The sequence below is a fragment of the Calonectris borealis genome, chromosome 6 (assembly GCF_964195595.1).
Source record: "Calonectris borealis chromosome 6, bCalBor7.hap1.2, whole genome shotgun sequence".
Classification (NCBI taxonomy): domain Eukaryota; kingdom Metazoa; phylum Chordata; class Aves; order Procellariiformes; family Procellariidae; genus Calonectris; species Calonectris borealis.
Genome location: NC_134317.1, coordinates 9,921,192 through 9,938,893, shown reverse-complemented (window position 1 = coordinate 9,938,893; position 17,702 = coordinate 9,921,192).

Genomic DNA, 17,702 nt, shown 5'->3' with positions numbered 1-17,702 from the left:
GGGGAATGTCCCTTGTCACTGGAAATCTATCACCTGTTAAACTTTTATGATGTGATTTTGCTCATGTTTTTGCACTCTCAAACAGTTTGGTAGCTGGCAAATACCAGAGCTCTTTGTTACCAGGTAGTTTGCATGTGATTACTCTGGTTTTGGAGGCTAGAAGTACTTAAGAGCATAGATGGAGTGCAGTCTGTGATAGCCGGCTTCAGTGGCAAGGAATAACTCTGGACACTTTTAATTTACCAGTGAAAATGTAGTTTTGTTTTTTCTCCATTGAATTTTTTTTTCTTGATATAAAAACAAGAAGAGTAGAATAACAAATATAGAAGTTAATAATTTCCTCTAAATTGAATGAAGTGTTTCTACTGGCCCAAAGGACACTATTTTCAATTTTCAGCTCATAAAATTTGGAAGAATTTAACTTTCAATTCAAATCTTTTTCCCTTAAATTAAAAACAATAATCAAAGCCTGAGAAAGATGTTGATATGCCATTTATAGCAGTTTCTATCCAAGCATCATGCAAATTAAGTCTTGTTTACACCATAAATTGGATGAAAATTAAATTTGGGTAGACAAAATTTTAATTTTCACAGTGTTTCTGACCTGGTAGATGATATTGGGCAAGTCAACAAATCTATTTCCTGTATAAACTTTTGTTTTTCTTTTCAATTTAGAGGGAAAGAAACTGTTTATTCAGTATTTGTTTGTCAGTGCCCTGCACAATGGGACCAGGGTTTAAGATGCTAATGTAATATAGCCATATGTATATGTACATCCTTGTAATATGTAGTGTATGAAGTTTGGGTGACTTAAAATGACAACTGGAACAACTTTACCTATCCATATGCAGATTTTGACTATAGCGCTTGCAAGCTCCCATATCCTCCCTTTCTTATATCGGGGACCAACTGCTTCAGAACATTAATTGGATCTTTCTTTCTCCTGGCAGACTGAACCAGGGATTAAATCTTAGCATCACAGTGCTGGCTACTGCCTTGGGAAAACATTCAAAGAAAATAGACACACTTCTACCACTTTTCTCTGTCCCTGTCAAACTGTATCGCACACTATTTTATCTAAAAGAGAAACTCACATAAATTCTTAATATGGCGAGCATAAGCAGAAAAGTCAATATTTTCTGACAGATTTTTATGAAATATTGAGACAGAAAAGTTGTGAAAAGCTTTGAGTTGCCTACAAATGGAGTACAATCACGTGAGTCAAACTATATTTTCAATTTAAAAGTAATGAATGATTAAATTTATTTTCATTGATGTCTTTTTTAAAGTTCAAATTCTCTGAGTCCTTGAGCTGAGTTTTCTTGCTAGTATTTTGGAATACTTCAGTGAAAACACCTCAGGATACCCATACACATTTTAAGGCAAGCTGAGGGCACAGCTAAGAATATGAAAATATTTTGTTAATTTTTAAGAAGAAGGAATTATTCAAAATGCTCACGCAAGAGTAACAGGAATGATAAATAGACATTTGAGTGAGAAATTTAGATTGAATATCAAAAACTGCAGTTAATATTTCTCTCACTAAAGAGGAAATATAATCACATAGTATTAAACCAAACAATATACTTAACGTAACATTAATTAATTAGAAACCTTATAAATTCTTCTACATTTCTAAATATGCTCATGTCACATTTATACTTTTCTTTATTTATGCTTTTTCTTGTGCCATGTTCTTGTGCTATGTTCTTAGGTAGCTCTTCTTCTTCATTGGTATTTGTCTCCCAAAGTAAATTTGTGGAGACATTCATCACTTTTCAGCACCCATTTGGTTACTAAACAAGCAGAGCTCTTTTCAGCTGAATATACTCTTTTTTGCAAGGCAAGCACAGCATCATGTTGTCTAGTTTGTTTATAATTTCTGAAGTATCTACAGGCAAGATTTGTGAGGCATGATTTCTGTTTTCCCAGTCATCCTTCTAGATGATCATTTTTTGAACAGTTTTCCAGGATTGTGCTCAATCTCCCTGAAAGTCTTTCAGTCACAGGGAGAAAAACAGTAGGACAGGAGAAATCTCTTTCCTAGGAAGGTGTTTGGGGTGACAGTAATAAGATGACACGTCTTACAGAACATCACACAACAGGATTTTGATCTTGACTTTAAAGGGCTACTTTAAAACAAAAACTTAAGTAATATGTGAATAATCCAGTCTTTGATCCTTTAAATCACAATTATGATATTTGGCATTTGGGTACTTGTCACAGAGGCAACTAATGAGCCCCTTGTTTAACTTGAATGACTGAATAGCCACTGCCCCGATTCTGCCTACTAGCCTCCAAGTATAATATTTTGAGTTTAGTTCCTTTACTGCTAAACTTCTCCAATTTGAAGTGTTTTGGTTAAACTGTAATTCTCTGAATGTCAAAATACATCAGGAATAAGAAGAAAAAGAACATATAAAGCTGTGAAATAATTTCACATGAAATCAACGAACAGAAATACACAGTAAATGTTTTAGCTACATCTCAGAAATTGCACAAACCCACAAGGGACATCAGGGTTTGATGAAAATGTGTAAAATTAAAGGAAAGAGCCTGAGGCGGTAGTTGCCTAAGTACCATGAGGCTGTACGGAGAGATAGTTCAGAGGTTTGGGGCAAGTTTTTCATCAGAAAATGTCAGTTCATTGGGATTGAAACTTTTCACAAAAATGTATTGGTCTTGATGAAACTTCCACTGGGAAAAGTATCTCAGCTCAAATATAGAATTTCCATAAAAAGGAGAATACAAGAGCTGCCTTAAACATTTGAATATTGGGGGAGTCTTGCCTAGTTTCATATAATTCAAAGGCAAATGTAAATACTTTTACAGCTTACTTGGACAAATACACACTTAAGTAACTTGTTTTTACAACATTTTTCATTCACTCAATTCTTAATTTCCCCGACAAAATCCAGATAGTCCATCTGCAAACGTGAAAATTAGCAAGAATATATGAGCTGCGTTAAAGCTTCTGAATGTTACGTAACTATGAAAATTGTCTGGGCTAGGGGGGGAGAAAAAAAAAACCAAACAGATTTGCAAAGTCAAGAACAGGTCAAAACTGCTAGTTTCCTGCTCTACAAGAAAAAAATACCAAGGAACCTCAGGGAGGCTGAAGGATTTTGTTGATAGAGGCTTTTACTTGGTAGTTGAAAACAATGGTTTGGAGGAGTTGAGTGGAGGTAGAGAAAGGAGAACTGAAAGCAGGGAGTAGTGGTGAGATTTCAATTTAAATAAAAAGGAGTGGAACCAGGAAAGGCAGGGGCAGACCAATCCCAACAGGAGAAGTACTAAAAGCAGGAATCCCTGAATGTCTGTCGTAAGTACATACAGTGTGATCTTTTTGGGTGGTCTTGCTGGGGTTTCATTTTCATTTTAAGTGACTTTTGAAGTGAATGGGAAACACGTACAAAGGACTATAAAAATAGATATTATTTAAAATCAAAAGTAATCTTCTACATATTTGTTAATAGAGTTCTGTGCTTAAATGAAGCTAAGGCCCACTTTTATGAGATTTTGTGTATAAACATAAGGATAGTCTGTACTGGAAAACACCTAATATACATAGAGAACAGAGTCAAAGTGTTACAGTAATATTCAGTGACTCACACAGGGAGCCAACAGCAGAAATGGGAATTTGTTCTAGAGCTCTTGAACTTTATTCTACTGATTTTGTGAAGTAGAAAACCATCCTTCCTCTTCAATCTTTCTTAATTTCAATGTTACTATGTGTATCTGTAAGTGACCGAAACACTCTGACTTTTAATCTACGATTGCAAGTAAGATTGGATATATGGTACTGCAAATTAGATCTGTTACAGGTCATTTGTCCCCCAGTGACTTACATCTTCTTTTTAGCACTTGTTATTACATTTCTGCGTTCTTCCCACATGACACAATGCTCCGTCACTACATTAGATTTAACACATTTTTATAGACTACGTTCGTTGACAGTTGTTTATTGTTCTCATACACCTTGTATGTCTGAACCCTTGGCTTTGCTAGCAAGATAGAGAATCACATGTTGAAGCTCTATGCTGTGGTGGCTCTGGACTCAAGTTGTGTTTGGGACACACACAATCTAAGCTGCCTTCCATCATGTCAAGGCAGTAGCCACCTGGCAGTAGACATTCTGCAGGGTTAATTAACACTGATTGTGACTCTCCCATCCTCTTGTCAACCTCACCTCTTGACACATGTCCGTGGATGTTTATGAGATAACAAATATCATTCATATCTGTATAGTGATTTATATCAATAATAATAACAACGAAAAATTAAAGTTAATTAACTGGCAATGGTCACATTTGCCTCTTTGTAACTGACTCACAGATTTTCAACAAAAACATCCAAAGTTTATATATTTCTGTGAATAAAGATGACCTCTGCACTTATACCGTCTCATTTAGAAATTTGACAAGAGTTATCAGTCCTACCCCTCACCAGATTACGTTTTGTTCACCACATGGCAAGAGAAAAGAGTATTTCATGCCTGTTTTATAACTGAAGCAGCGCACCAGGGGAAAGAGAGGTGTAACAGCCTGCTGAGGCAGATGCCCGTGGGTCTGTGCCATTTGCAAATCTTCAGGCCACTGTCAACAGGTTATCTTTTTTAAGCTCCTTTAAGTCTTGCCATCACAAATTTTCCATGGGATATTGCCTGAGTGATCTGACTTCAAAAATCTACAATTTATTTAAAAGCTGACATTTTGGTGTCTTTTTTTTTGCAAAACTGAGGCGCGAGGTGGCATGTTAAGAATGTTTAATAGTTGTGCTGCTGCTTTTTGTATGTTAGGGAAGTTCTTTGCTCTTTTGATTTTTTTGATCATTTTTTCAATTATAATTCTCAAACTTTGGGAGGTTTTTTTCTTTGCTTTGGTAATCTTCTAGTTTCAGTTTGAGTTTTTTACAGGAAAAGAAGATGGCTACTACCTTTAAGCACTTCCAGCTGTTGGAGTATGGCTGAAGGTTTTATCTCTTGTTTCAGTAAAGGTGGTTTAATGATTGTAGTAGAAATGAGCCTTACAGACAGCAGAATGAGTTCAGCAGTTACTGGAGATGGTTCAAGAACTTCATCATAACAAATTTCCAAAATTACTTTGGAAAATTTTGGTTAACTATCCGAGATATGCTTTTCAGTTTTGGGTCTCTTTATATTCCCTCGGACTGGAAAAAGAAGTGTAAAAAGTTCTAGCCCCAAGGTTATCACTGAGTATTTGTCTTCTCAAAGTTTGTTCTTGGTGTACACTTAGCGAGAACAGGGAGGACCGAAAATAATTTAGCTAAACAATCAAGCTGTTGATTGCTTCATCAAAATGAAGTAGATTCGCACATTTGTGAATTAAGTTTCTATAAGCAGCAGTTGCAAGATAATAGATCTTGCTAATGATCCTTGCAGGGGAGCTTGCACTTCAAACTATAAATCCTTCAGGTCATTATTGCCAAAACCACTAGATTCAAAATATCTGTTGAGGAAACTGACTGATGTCTTGAAATTAAGTGTTATGAAAATATACTTATTGAACACCGATGGCAAGCAAGGACGGAACTGATAGATGACAGAAAGATGCAATGGATATCGCCAGTTACGACTGGTACAAATTTAAAAGAAATACAGGCAACACAAAGCTTGTGTGAATCTTCTGTTTGTGTTACTGATGGGAATTTTTAACAGCACTTTTTAACTTCTGTTTAAAGCCCACAACTTTTTTTTTTTTTCTCATTCATCCTCTCCTGTTGATGCCTTGTTGGGAATCCTGTAATGCTTCTCTGGGCATTTTTTACTTATACTTTGAGTTTTGCCTGGTTGGGCAGCAGCTCTTTGTGCTGCTGTAGGTAATCTGGACTCAGAATTCCCAGATGATCAGATCTCGCTGCCTAGCTGATTGCATTGATTTTGCTGAATATGTGGCCGTTCTCCTGTACAGCTGGTAATGGGAGGGTGAACAACCCTGGATTTTGGATACGTGTGAACACGCATCGTCTCCTTCACCCATCCACCCACACACGTGCACACACCCACATGCATCCTTTATATTCGATTAGATCAGGCACAGAATTAATACTTTTGTTTATAGTGTTCCCTATCTGCTAATTACCTTTGGATAAGCTGTGCTTCATTTAGGTATTTATGTCAATAGTCTTGTGAAGCCCTAGACTTCACATTTACTACTCGTTAGTCTGCATCTGGACTGTTGTCCCAGGGCTCTGCCTTGACAGGCAGTCTGCATTCGGCTGTGAGTAAAGGGCAGCGTCTATTTGCTTTTCCCCAGAAGCAGAGCAGAGATCAAATTATAGCCACTTCTCAGTTACTCAGTTATTCCCTGGAGAAACCCAGTCCAGTTTCCCAGCAAAGCTCTGCCTTCTCCCTGCCCCTCCAGACAGGAGGCAGTGGTTTGAACAAATTTACCTCTCGTGGAGCTTTCTGTTCCTTTATTCCCCTATTTAGCTACACAGGTAGGTTCACAACTGGCCCCTTAATATTTCATACTCAACGTGTTAGGTTTTAGACCTTAAAAATCCTGAGACAGAGGAAGAGCTGAGAGGGTGGTTTTGGGATCTGTGGGAGTCGCTGCAGTTCTGCAGCTCAGTTTTATACAGCATCCATGGAGGAAATTCATTTGCTGGCCCTCAGGAGGTAAGAAACATTTCTGGCACCCAGACCCTGCAATTCCCATGGGGCACAGAGCTGTTACTGGGGTGTGTGCTTTGAGAAGGATTTTTACTTTAATGTCCATTTAATGAGCAAACATCAACTTAAATGAAGTCTCCCTTCCAGCCTGCTGCTCACATTTAATTGTGGCTGGTCCCTTCCATATTCTTAATTTGCTTTTAACTTACTCAAATCTTTTGAAGTTTGCTGACATGCAAATAGTGGAATTCATCCTCTTTGAAGATCAGGGCTGCTCATTTTACCTTTGTTTTACATGTGAAGAGAAACCTTATTTATTTCATTTTTAGTATTGTGTCTGTGCTGCCTATCATATGTCTTTTCTCCTTATTTTTTCAAATTTTTTATTGGAGGATAAGGAAACTGGAAAAAGTATTTCTCTTCCTTTATTAACTTTAAAACACATTCGTAAGTGATAATTTTCAAACAGTCTTTGAAAAAGTGCATCCACAATCTGTTCTTTAATACAATTTATTTTCCTCTACTCTTGATGTGAACGGGTTTATCATACTAAGGTTTCTGTACACAGCAGCTCAGCTGTTGTTTGTTAGAAAACCAAACATTGAAGTATTTCCTTTGGGGAAAAAGATAGATGCACAAAATTTCATGGGGTTCAAAAAAAATGGAGAAAGAATAGGCCAGACTTTGTTCTGACTAAGCTAGTAAAATCCTTCAACTAAGTCCTTCCTTAGTTGAGCTTCTTTTAAGCTTATATTTTAAACTAGAATGAGTTGCGGCATATACATCCATTAAAAGTTGGGTAGCGTAGATTGTGTTTAAATCCCTCAAGCTCTGAAGACCTGTTGTCTGTGCTCAACTTCTTTCTTGAAGGGGTAGAAACAGATACATTGCCATGGCCTTTTCTTTGGTCACATCTAAAGTACTGGCAAAAATGTGCATGTAGGGTAGAATTGGAACCAACAGCCTGCAAAAAATGGTTCTGTGTTTTTTCTTCCTAATTATTTAAGATTTAACAAGTTCTATCAGGTAAAAGCAGTTTACCCTAATTGTTTAAGATTTGACAAGCACCGTAAGGAACAAAGCTGTCTGAATAAAATTATGAGGCATGTACATGTTCATGTTCCCTGCTGATGGGACCGGAGTCGTTGCAGGCTGAGGTGTACTAATTAATCCCAACCAAAGATTTGTCCTCTCAATTAGCAGCCTCTTAGATATGCTGTCTGGTTGATCTACAGCTGCCTTGTGGGAAATATCCAGGTTATGCAAGTTTTATGATTCTGACCCCCCAGGCCAGTTACGAAGTTATCTCAAGGAGAGGAGCTGATCTGTTTTGCAGAGAGTAATAACAGCATGCAGTGCTTTAGGGCAAATCCCCACCAGGTAACTGCAACAGAAGGCTGGAGCTAGCATCCGAAATAAGAGGAGAAATGTGCCCTCAGCCTGGCACACGGCAAATTTCACCTCTGAACCACACAAAGTCCTTCTCGTAATGTCTGCATTGCTGGAAACCTGGGAAAGGGCGTTTATACTCCTGTGGCTGTCAAAGAAAGTGTTTCTGTAGCTGTCTTAAAATCCATTTTTAATTCCACCTATAAAATATATGTTTGTATGTAAACATGTCTACGGTTACTTCGTAAACATGGTGCACACACGGGATCAGAACTGTGAAGAGTTTTAGGAACCCTTTCGGTATGTATTCTTTCCTAACATGAAGGTGGCACACACCTTACCTGTACGAGGATTATCACAACGTACCAATGGGGTAGTCAGAAGGGCACGTACTTTCTGAAGAGAGGGGCTCGGGGTACTGAACTTGAATATGGTTTAGTTGTGTCAATCTGCCCATCCATTTTCTTCTCTTCAGATTCGGTTTTCTCCTATTTCTCCTAGGCATCGTTATTACTCTTCCTTTCTGTCAGTGGCTTCACAGAAGAGCGAGCTTAGCCCTGGGATATGACACACACTGAAGCAGCCTCTCTCCCCTGTTTACCCAGGCTAAGACAAGAGGCCAGATCCTGTGCCTACTTAAACTAACCCTGGAGAAATTGAAGACATTAAACTAAAGTGAAATTGGAGCGATGGAGTAGAGAATGTTGCTCTGAAATCTCAGTTGTGATTCTCTCTGAGGAAGATGCTCGTCCTTCCTCGCCACTCACGAACAGAGTCTGAACTTATCTCTTCTCTCTTGCTCCGAGCTCCGGCTGCCACTGAGAGACCAAAGCATAAGAGCACTGGGATTAAACTGTATGCTTTAATACTTTTGTATCCTATTAGCACAGTGCTTAAATATGCTAGGGAATTTAAGGATGTTTCAAATTACACACTTAAAGACTTTTTAGCGTTTGGGAAGAAAATAGAATTTTTGACTGATAGTGCCCAAATCTTTTCCCAGCTGTACCGTTGCGACCTGCACATGCTGGTAATGTAATGGAGGGGGCTGTAGAGGCTCCAAGGGATGTTTAATTTCAAAATGGATGGCCAATATCCATTCACTAATAATAATAAATCATCTATAGCAGTTCTGCAAGAAAGAAAAAAGGCTCAAGGCATCTAATTTTGGTCTTGTGTACTTTTTGCCCACCCTCTGGGTTCATAGAGTTAACAGTTGTTTGAAGTAGGTGCGGGCAGATGGCCAGACACATTAACAGTTGAGACTTGTTTTTTATATAAATTTAATTTTAATTGAGTACATAGTGAGAGATGTATCAGTCAGTATGATTTTTCCCTAGGACCTCATTCATGCGCTTCTGTTCCGTGGCAGTAGTTTCTTTCGGGCAAGAAAACTCTTATAGATTTATTGCCTTTCCCTTTCCTGTGCAACCTTGCCTAATAAGACTGTTGCAGTGGCTGCAGCCTGTAAAATTAGCCTGTGAACTCTCTGTATCCTTGTCTGTCTGTCTCAATCTCCCTCAGATCAGCCTAGTAAGAAGACTTAACTGTGCGCATATCTGTCTTTTTTTGTTATAGACTAGTGTTGGTTTAGGTGGCAGACAGATGAAATGCAGCAGGGGTTTCTGCTTCACTTTCAGCTTGCAGTGCTTTTCTTTCTTTCTCTCTCCATTCAGCAGGGTACCCACTACTATCCCTAAAATCAACAATTATAATGTGCATGTGCAACACACAACTATGATATGCCTATGACTTTTCAGACGGTCCTGCCAGAGTAATTTAATTGTCCCATGACAACGATGCCCATTTGCACAAATTCCCATTTTATATCTACAGTTTGGTTGTGGCAATAGAGACAAAAGAGAATTAAAGTTTTTAGATCCAATGCAGTGATAAATATGAGCAGTGAAGTGATTTATTGGCTATGTACTGAGATTTTTAATTGATCTACAGGTGGTTTATATACTTACAGCTTGCTCTTCAGCTTAGGTACTAAATGTAAGCTCATGGCCTCACCCTGTTCGATATCACTCTTTCACTTGTTATATGGTGGATAAAATAAAGTGACACCTCTGCACAAATGACTGGGATGCCAGGGCTTTATTAAATATTAAGTTATCTGGACTCTACATATGCAAATCTGTTTGTGCCTTATTTAGTTCAAACAACCCCCCAAAGTCTCCTTTCGTATGCATATAAGTGCTATGAGATCTCTCTATCTCCTAGTTTACATGCATGATTTGTACTAGACTCATGAGAACTAACATATGCTCATGGGCAAGGAGAATTGATCCATTTAAAAATTATGTAGCCTGTTATTTTGTGGAGTTATAGAATGAGTCCTGTGGCTTTTTTTAACCCTGACTACAGTATTTTGGGTAGTTACTCTCAAACTTTAATATGGTACATAATGCCCATATAGGGAATCTGCTTTTCTAATGACTGTTTGCACCCCTTACTAATGCCTGTGTTAGCCAGACCCCTACTGAGTAAGACGACATCCAGAATAACTTTTTGTTTCAGACTAACAGAATGAGGATGGATGCTTTGTGCTGCAGGCACTGGCCTGCTGTTGAAAAAATTGGAGCTCCGTTCCTGGCTGTGTCACACAGCATATGATGGTAGGCGAGTCTCCTAGGGCCAATTTTTTTACAACGCCTAAAGTGTCAAGTGAATATATATTGGCATTTTCAAAAACAGCAAGGGATTGGCTTCTGGGGAAGCTCCGAGCCCAGCAAGCCTCCCAGGAGTGACCCTTACTGCCCTTCTTCCTACGTGCTGATGCCATGCCCAGCGCAAGGGCATCCCAGACATTTTTCAAGCTTCAGATTTAACTCTTGAAAAACAAAAGAAAAGGTAAACAGAGAGGTCTTAAGTCTACAGGGATCCCAGAAGCTACCACAGTAAAGTTTCCTTTTTAAACCAGACTCAAGGTAAAGGTGTGGCTGATATCACACCCCTGTGCCTAAATTACCACTTGGACCAACTGGTGGCAATTTCCATCGCAAGCTCTGAATGACTGTCAGTCCTCCACAGTGAGATACCCTAAAGACACCAGGTAATAGGGTCATGATGTACGTAACAAAAGGCATCCGACGCTTTTTTCCTGCACAATGTCTGTTTTTCTCTCATGAGGCGGGAGTTATTAAGCTGACATGACAGGTGAAAACCATTTTCATTATTTTCCTGCACTAGTTTTGTCACGCTTAAACTGCTAACAATACTAATAATTTTTAAAATCTGTCATTTTTATGCTAAATAATCACAGTAGAAACAAATGATCTATTACCCTAAAGAGTTTGCAAGTAACTACCTTAACTTGAGACAAGAAGAAAGTTACTCCATGTACGGGTCAGACAGAACTCCTGTGCTCTTGTTTCCTGCTAATCTGGCCGTGATTGGGAATTCATTGCGCTTGAGTTATCGCAGCCCGTATTTACGTAGCGTGTTTCGCATCTGACTACACTGTCAGGTACGCTGAAGTGGTTGCTGAAATAAGATGCCTGAGAACCCACTCAGCCAAGACGTGCCATCTGCTTTCTGATGACTGACAACAGCGAAAGTCTCTTGTGCTACTGCCAGCGGTATTCTCCCTTTCAAATAACACTGTGCAGTGCCAGAGACATTCCGTGCCGTGTCATTAAAGCTGGGAAGGACTCAGACTTTCTGTTTCACTAGCAATTTTGCAATTTCTAATCTTGTTCTTTTCGTCCAAAAAATGTGGACAACTCAAGTACTTCTTTCTCATTTTCTACACCTAAGTTTTTTGCAACTTTTTTGTGCAAGGAAACAGGAACATTTTGAAAAGTGATTTTAAATGAAAAATAAAAAGGTTTCATGTTGATATAAGCACAATGCTTATTATTTTTCTAAATGATGTGGAAAAAGTGGGGTTTTTTTAGTGGCTGCCTTATGCGAAATATTTAAATTAAAATATTCATTCATTTCTGACTCTGGTGTTGCTATGTATGTCTCTGCTTCAGTGCAATGGTGATGCACACGCTGGGCTGTTCGCATATCAAGTGTCAATTGACAAAAATAGTAGGTAAAAATTGTACTAAATTCTACAAATTTTTAACAGAAAAAATGTAAGATAGAATAACCTTCTGCTTGCAGAAATCATTTAACTTCTGTCATTCTCCAGCACCCCAAGAGAGGAGCTGCCCTAGCGGAACTCACATCAACTTCCTATCAGATTTCTGAAAAACAGAATATGTCAGTAGTCCTAAATTGGGAGCTTAAGAGGGAAATCAGAGAAACACTTTGTTTCCTGGACCAGCACTTGCTTAACAAATTGATGACTTTCATTGAAATGAATACCAAATGGTGCATTTTTCAGCCGTGGCTGAGGAACTTCAAATTGCAAGCAGCCACCAAAAGAGGTGGTGTCGCTCCCTCTGTGTCCCTTCTGCTCTCCATGCCTGTTTGCACGCTCCCACCTTTTCCCTTGCACCAGGATTGGGGCTTATTTCACCCGGTGAGCCTGTTCCAACCTCTAACTAAGCAGAAAACAAATTGTTTTGGTTTTGTGTTGGGTGGTGGGGATTTTTTTTTGTTAGTTTGGTGTAAATTGCTAAACCTGTTTAGCAGGGTGAGTTGATTGTAAATGCTGCCTGCTTGTTTCTATTCTTTCACCTCCTCCTCCACTGTGCTAGCACAGATATTTTTGCATCCGTGCCTTCAACTGCCGCAAGGGATTGGTACAGTTTTTAAATAACCTGGTCAAAAATGGTTATTATTATTCTGGATCGGTTGTCCCCACAGTGTCACAAACAATTGTACCAGGATGCCTAAATGGGAGATGTCGGAAGGAGCTGGGTGGTCAGGAGAGGGAGAGGGGAAGGGCACAGCTGCCGAAACAAATGGATGTCAAATCTGCCCTTAGCACACACTTGGATATCCACACAGGGAGGTAAAAGAGCATAGCCGGTATGATACAAATTCACATCCCAGCTTGGCATGCGTTTTTCCCCCAATGCAGATGAAGCCTTACCTACTGTGATAATAAAAAGTTTCACTGAGGGGCTGCTGCAAAGCACTTGAAAAGTTTCGCCATTCTTTAGTGCATCTGGAGTAACAAGCACAAAGGAAGCTATTCTAATACGCTGTTATGTGTTGTGTTCTTCGGGATGTATTTATTCTTCCATTTAAGACACATCTTGCAGCTGCGAGGAGCTGAAGTGTGGACTTAAAAATAGAAAGAGACTAAATATATTACACGAAATAACCTCTAAGTAGACTACCATGTCCGGCTTGTTTCTTTGCAGTGCATTGTGTGTCTAATAAAACATCATATATTTTGAACTCTACAGTGTTTTCAGCCTGAAACTTCTGATATATGTCCCATTATGGACCATGAGAGGGAATCCTACACAAGCCCTGAGTTTTATGAATACATAAAACCACGCACAGAAAATGACTGAAAGTAATCTGGAGTTAGAGTTCTCAGGAACAGATACAGAGGCCACATTACTAAGAGCCTCTGAGCACTGGCAACACTTCTTAGGTTGCTTACTGAAATCTCTTCCATCATTTAAGACTATTCTTTCATTTAAATCTGAAATGGCTTCAATCCCATGAGAAGTAGATGCAGGCCAGGCACTTTATTCAGCTCCATCAGTGAGACTGGGGAAGCTGACAGTCAGACTCATGCCTAAGGTTTCTCTTCCACTCCTCACTACGTGTATTTACTATTTTAACATACTTTAAAAAATCTTTTTCATTATTTTTTCAATTGCATATTTGATAATTCTGCTCCCCAAAACTTGCTGATGGTCATCTGCTAATGGTATTAAGTGGTTTTCACACTGTGTGATCATACTGCTCTTTGCTTTACTTGTAGGGTTACACAATCGTCTGTCCCTCCAACACGAAATGCTGGGAGCTAAAATGCATGTCAGCTGCATCTGCAAGTTTGTCCTAATGAAATTTGGCTAAAGTGGTCAAAGTTGCTCCAGACTAAATGAAACTGCCACATGTTTTTGACAGTTCAGATGACAGCCTAACGCATCTCTCATAGCTTAGGATGGTATGCACCATTAGATTTACAAAATGTGAAAGAGAAGCATATGCCAGAAGCTACTGTCCTTCAGGCTTTCACATTATTTTTCCACTTTCCTTGAAATTCAGACAAAGTAGAAGCCTTGAAAGATCAGCCATGCACAGATATGGTTTGTCAGCTACTTAAAAAACAAAAGCATAAAAAAGCAAAAATCCAAAATGCACCTTTGCTCTTTAAAGAAAATCCTGTTGTATTTAGCTTCAGTGGGAGTGGGAGGAATTCCAAAAGGAAAAAAAATCTGGACACCAGCAACTAGTGTTGGTTTAACACCCAGAGCAGGAGATGAAAGGCTGTTGAGAACTTTCCCCTTTTGGCACCTGTTCATACTCTTTTACAGTTTTGCAGGTGGCTGTCCACACTGAAGCAAAATGTTTGTCTAATTGAATATCCCAGATTATATTTTATAGATTAAGTTCTTCTAATGCAACCGCTCAGCTGGACAGCCAGACATCACACAGCATCCACTTCAGTCCAGGGTCGGCATTTGAAATCTTGGAGTAAGAACAGTACAACTGCAAGTCTTTAACATATCTTCTATGCCTTTTAAGTCTCCTTGTAGGCTCCAGAGCTCACAAGTCTGTCATCACGACTATCAGCAAGGATAAGGTGAAAAAAGAAATATGCTATCACACGGCAATTTTCTTCTCAAGGCAGTAGGGACCTTACACTCAGTAGAGTATTATGTCAGATGTGACTCATTTTAGAAGTTACCTTTAAGAGTAACACTCTGCATATCTACCATCACTCACATCCCCTTAGTATTTATAAGAAATATTTACAAATCTTAATCTCTCCTATTTTGCTTTGAGATGACAGATGCATTAAAGAGGAAATGTGGCAAAAAACTCTTCACTTCTGCTGTGCAAATTATTGTGCAAAGAACATACAAAAACTAGAGAGACATATCTTTTGTGGCTTTAGTAAATGGGTGTTTGGAGAAACAGTAATAAAATGATAATAAATTTCTCTCAGTGTGGGGTGACGATGGGCAGAATCCTGAGGTGGAATAAGGAGCCCATCTCCATTCACGCCAAAGGAATTGGGCTGATTGACATCACCGCAGGTGGGAAGGACTTGGGGATATACATCAAATATATTCTACAACAAAAAAAAACGAGAAGGAAACAAAAATCAACCTCTGAAAAATTCCCTTCTGGTTAGAAATGTGCACTGGGAAAAGTAGTATAAATAATAAATCTTTAGCTCTAAGAATGGTGTTTTTCACTTAATTTTCTGTAAAGTGAAATATTTCAATTTATTTCTTTAAGGCCTTACTTTCCCCTCCCCCATGTGCTTTGCCCTTGAGGAAAGCTCATAAATATTTCCTTGTTATTTCACTCTTTCTTAAGTTGGTCCCTGTGAAGAGCTTGGAGGAATTTGTTTATTCACTGTGAATCCTTTCTCTCATCTGTTTTGTTCCTTTGGTCATGAATGTGAAGCAGCAACACAGGGCTTTTTTCATTCTGTTTGTTCTTTAATTTCCTTTCTTTTTCTTCTTCCTTTGTTATGTTCAGTATTTCGTACCTGAGCTGTCTGTTCAAACTGCGTCCTCAGCACACTGGCCACCTAGATTTAGCATGTCATCTCCCATGAAATCATTATGTATTTATTTGCATTCTGACATTAATTTTATATGGCCATTTTGTTATCTCTGACTGTTATTATAGAATAATTTTCTCACCTACTATCAGTCTATTCAATTTATGTTTAGGATGTGGTTGCATTCCTCCTTTGAGAAGCAGTAGCACTGCCTTGTGCATCGCCCCGCTGGCATTTGGCAGGGAGAAGGGCCCTGATCAAAAACCATCTTTTTTTATCCTGTAAAATTCTGTTCAGTTTGAGTTATGAAACAGTTAAAAACGTCAATTTTCCCTTTATTACCTGTTTACTTACTTTCTCAGGAGCTTACAAAAAGTCCACTCGATTGTGGATGCTCCACGCCACCATCAAAGTGTTGGGCTAAGGCTGAGACCAGAGACCGTCTCCTGCTGCCGGCTGCTCATGATTTTGCCTACTTTTTGACTCTGGCTTGAAGCTCAGGCTTCAGCCCAGCAAAACCCACCAGCTCAGCACTATTCTGTCCCAAGGCAGCTGGGAGCAGCAGGCAGCAGGCTGGCCAAGGAACGGCAGTTCTCCACAGTTATCCTGTCTCAGCCAAAAACATCTCTGAACTGCAAATTGTCCAGCTCTGCTCCACTAGTGATGAGGGCTGTATTATTTGCAGATAATAATATCACCCCGGAGGGAGGCACTGGCAGTCCCTGCCTCCCAGCTGGTCTCGGCGCTGCAGTCAGGCTGCTCATCGTCACCCCGGTGGCATGAAGCAATTGAGGACTCATGGAGACAAGCTCAGCTGTGGGGACTGACCATACCTGTGCCCATCCGTTCCTCCGTTAGCCTGTGGGGCATGGCTCCTGGCAAGGTGAAGGAAAAGCGCACTCAGCCTCTCGTGGTCTCAGCAAGGGGACAACAACTAATACCTCTTCCTCTCAGAAACAGAGCAGAGGAACATGAGTAAAATCCAGGTTAATCCTGGACTAAAGTGCTCGTGGAGGTGCCAGGTGCCTGTCCCGGAGCAGCGGAGCACCGCAGTCCCACGAGGGGCTGGCGGGAGCCATTTCTGTGCTTGAGCACACAAGTTGCTCTGCTCCTTCCACACCTTCCTCTCACGGGTTTGAACTACCTTCACAAAGAGAGACATACTTCATTTTTAACAGTTAAGAGTGACAATTGTGGTTTCTTTTCCTTTAGCAAAAATATGACAATACTGTCAGAAATGAGTCTTATTTTTTACAGCATTACAGTCCTCAGTTGTCCAAAGAAAATGTAAAGTTACTAAAAAACACAGCAGCCCTTTAGAAGTGCCCTTATCTTATTAAAGAAATTAGAAATATTTGCATTTGCCGGTTCTCCAGAGGACTATTGCATTCATGAACAAGAATTATGAGAACTAGGTCTTGGGCTTTAAAGATTTACGGGGAATTTGCAAACAGATGGTTTAATGCAATCATCTCTGGTAGCAGAACAAAGCAGTTCTAGTTCCTAACTATTAACATTAATAAGTCTTGTAGATAAAGGGAGTTGCCTTCCTCAAAGAATCAAATCCTCTCACAGAATCGTTCCAAAATAATTTCCAGCACCTTTAGTATTTTTTTTCTCTAAGTACAAGTGGTGGCCTGATCCAAACCCTGTTGCAGCCTGGGGAAAGATCCAGTCTCACAGGGCTGGAATAACTTCTTGAAGAGTTTGGCAGCATGAGGGCAAAAAAGTTCTTTTTGGTTTCATTCTAGGACTTCTTGAAAATATTCTTCTATTTTCTATTGGAGTTTGCCAGCTCTGTATTCCAAACATCCCATCTGTACGCATATTAGCATCCAGGTTGTCTCAGCTGCACTGAGAGACCTTCCAGTTGCTAGTTGGAAGTTAGTTTAGCCTCTGAATTCGCTTTATTCTCGACATTACTTCAACCCTTCAAAGTACAAAAAATGATTTTTGCATCACGTTTTTCACTAGGCAGTAGCATTTTGACATTTAAAACAGTCCATATTCTCACAATAAGGGCACACAGATAAAGGAAACAAGTATCTACCTTTGTTTTGGAAAAGAAAACAAGAAATG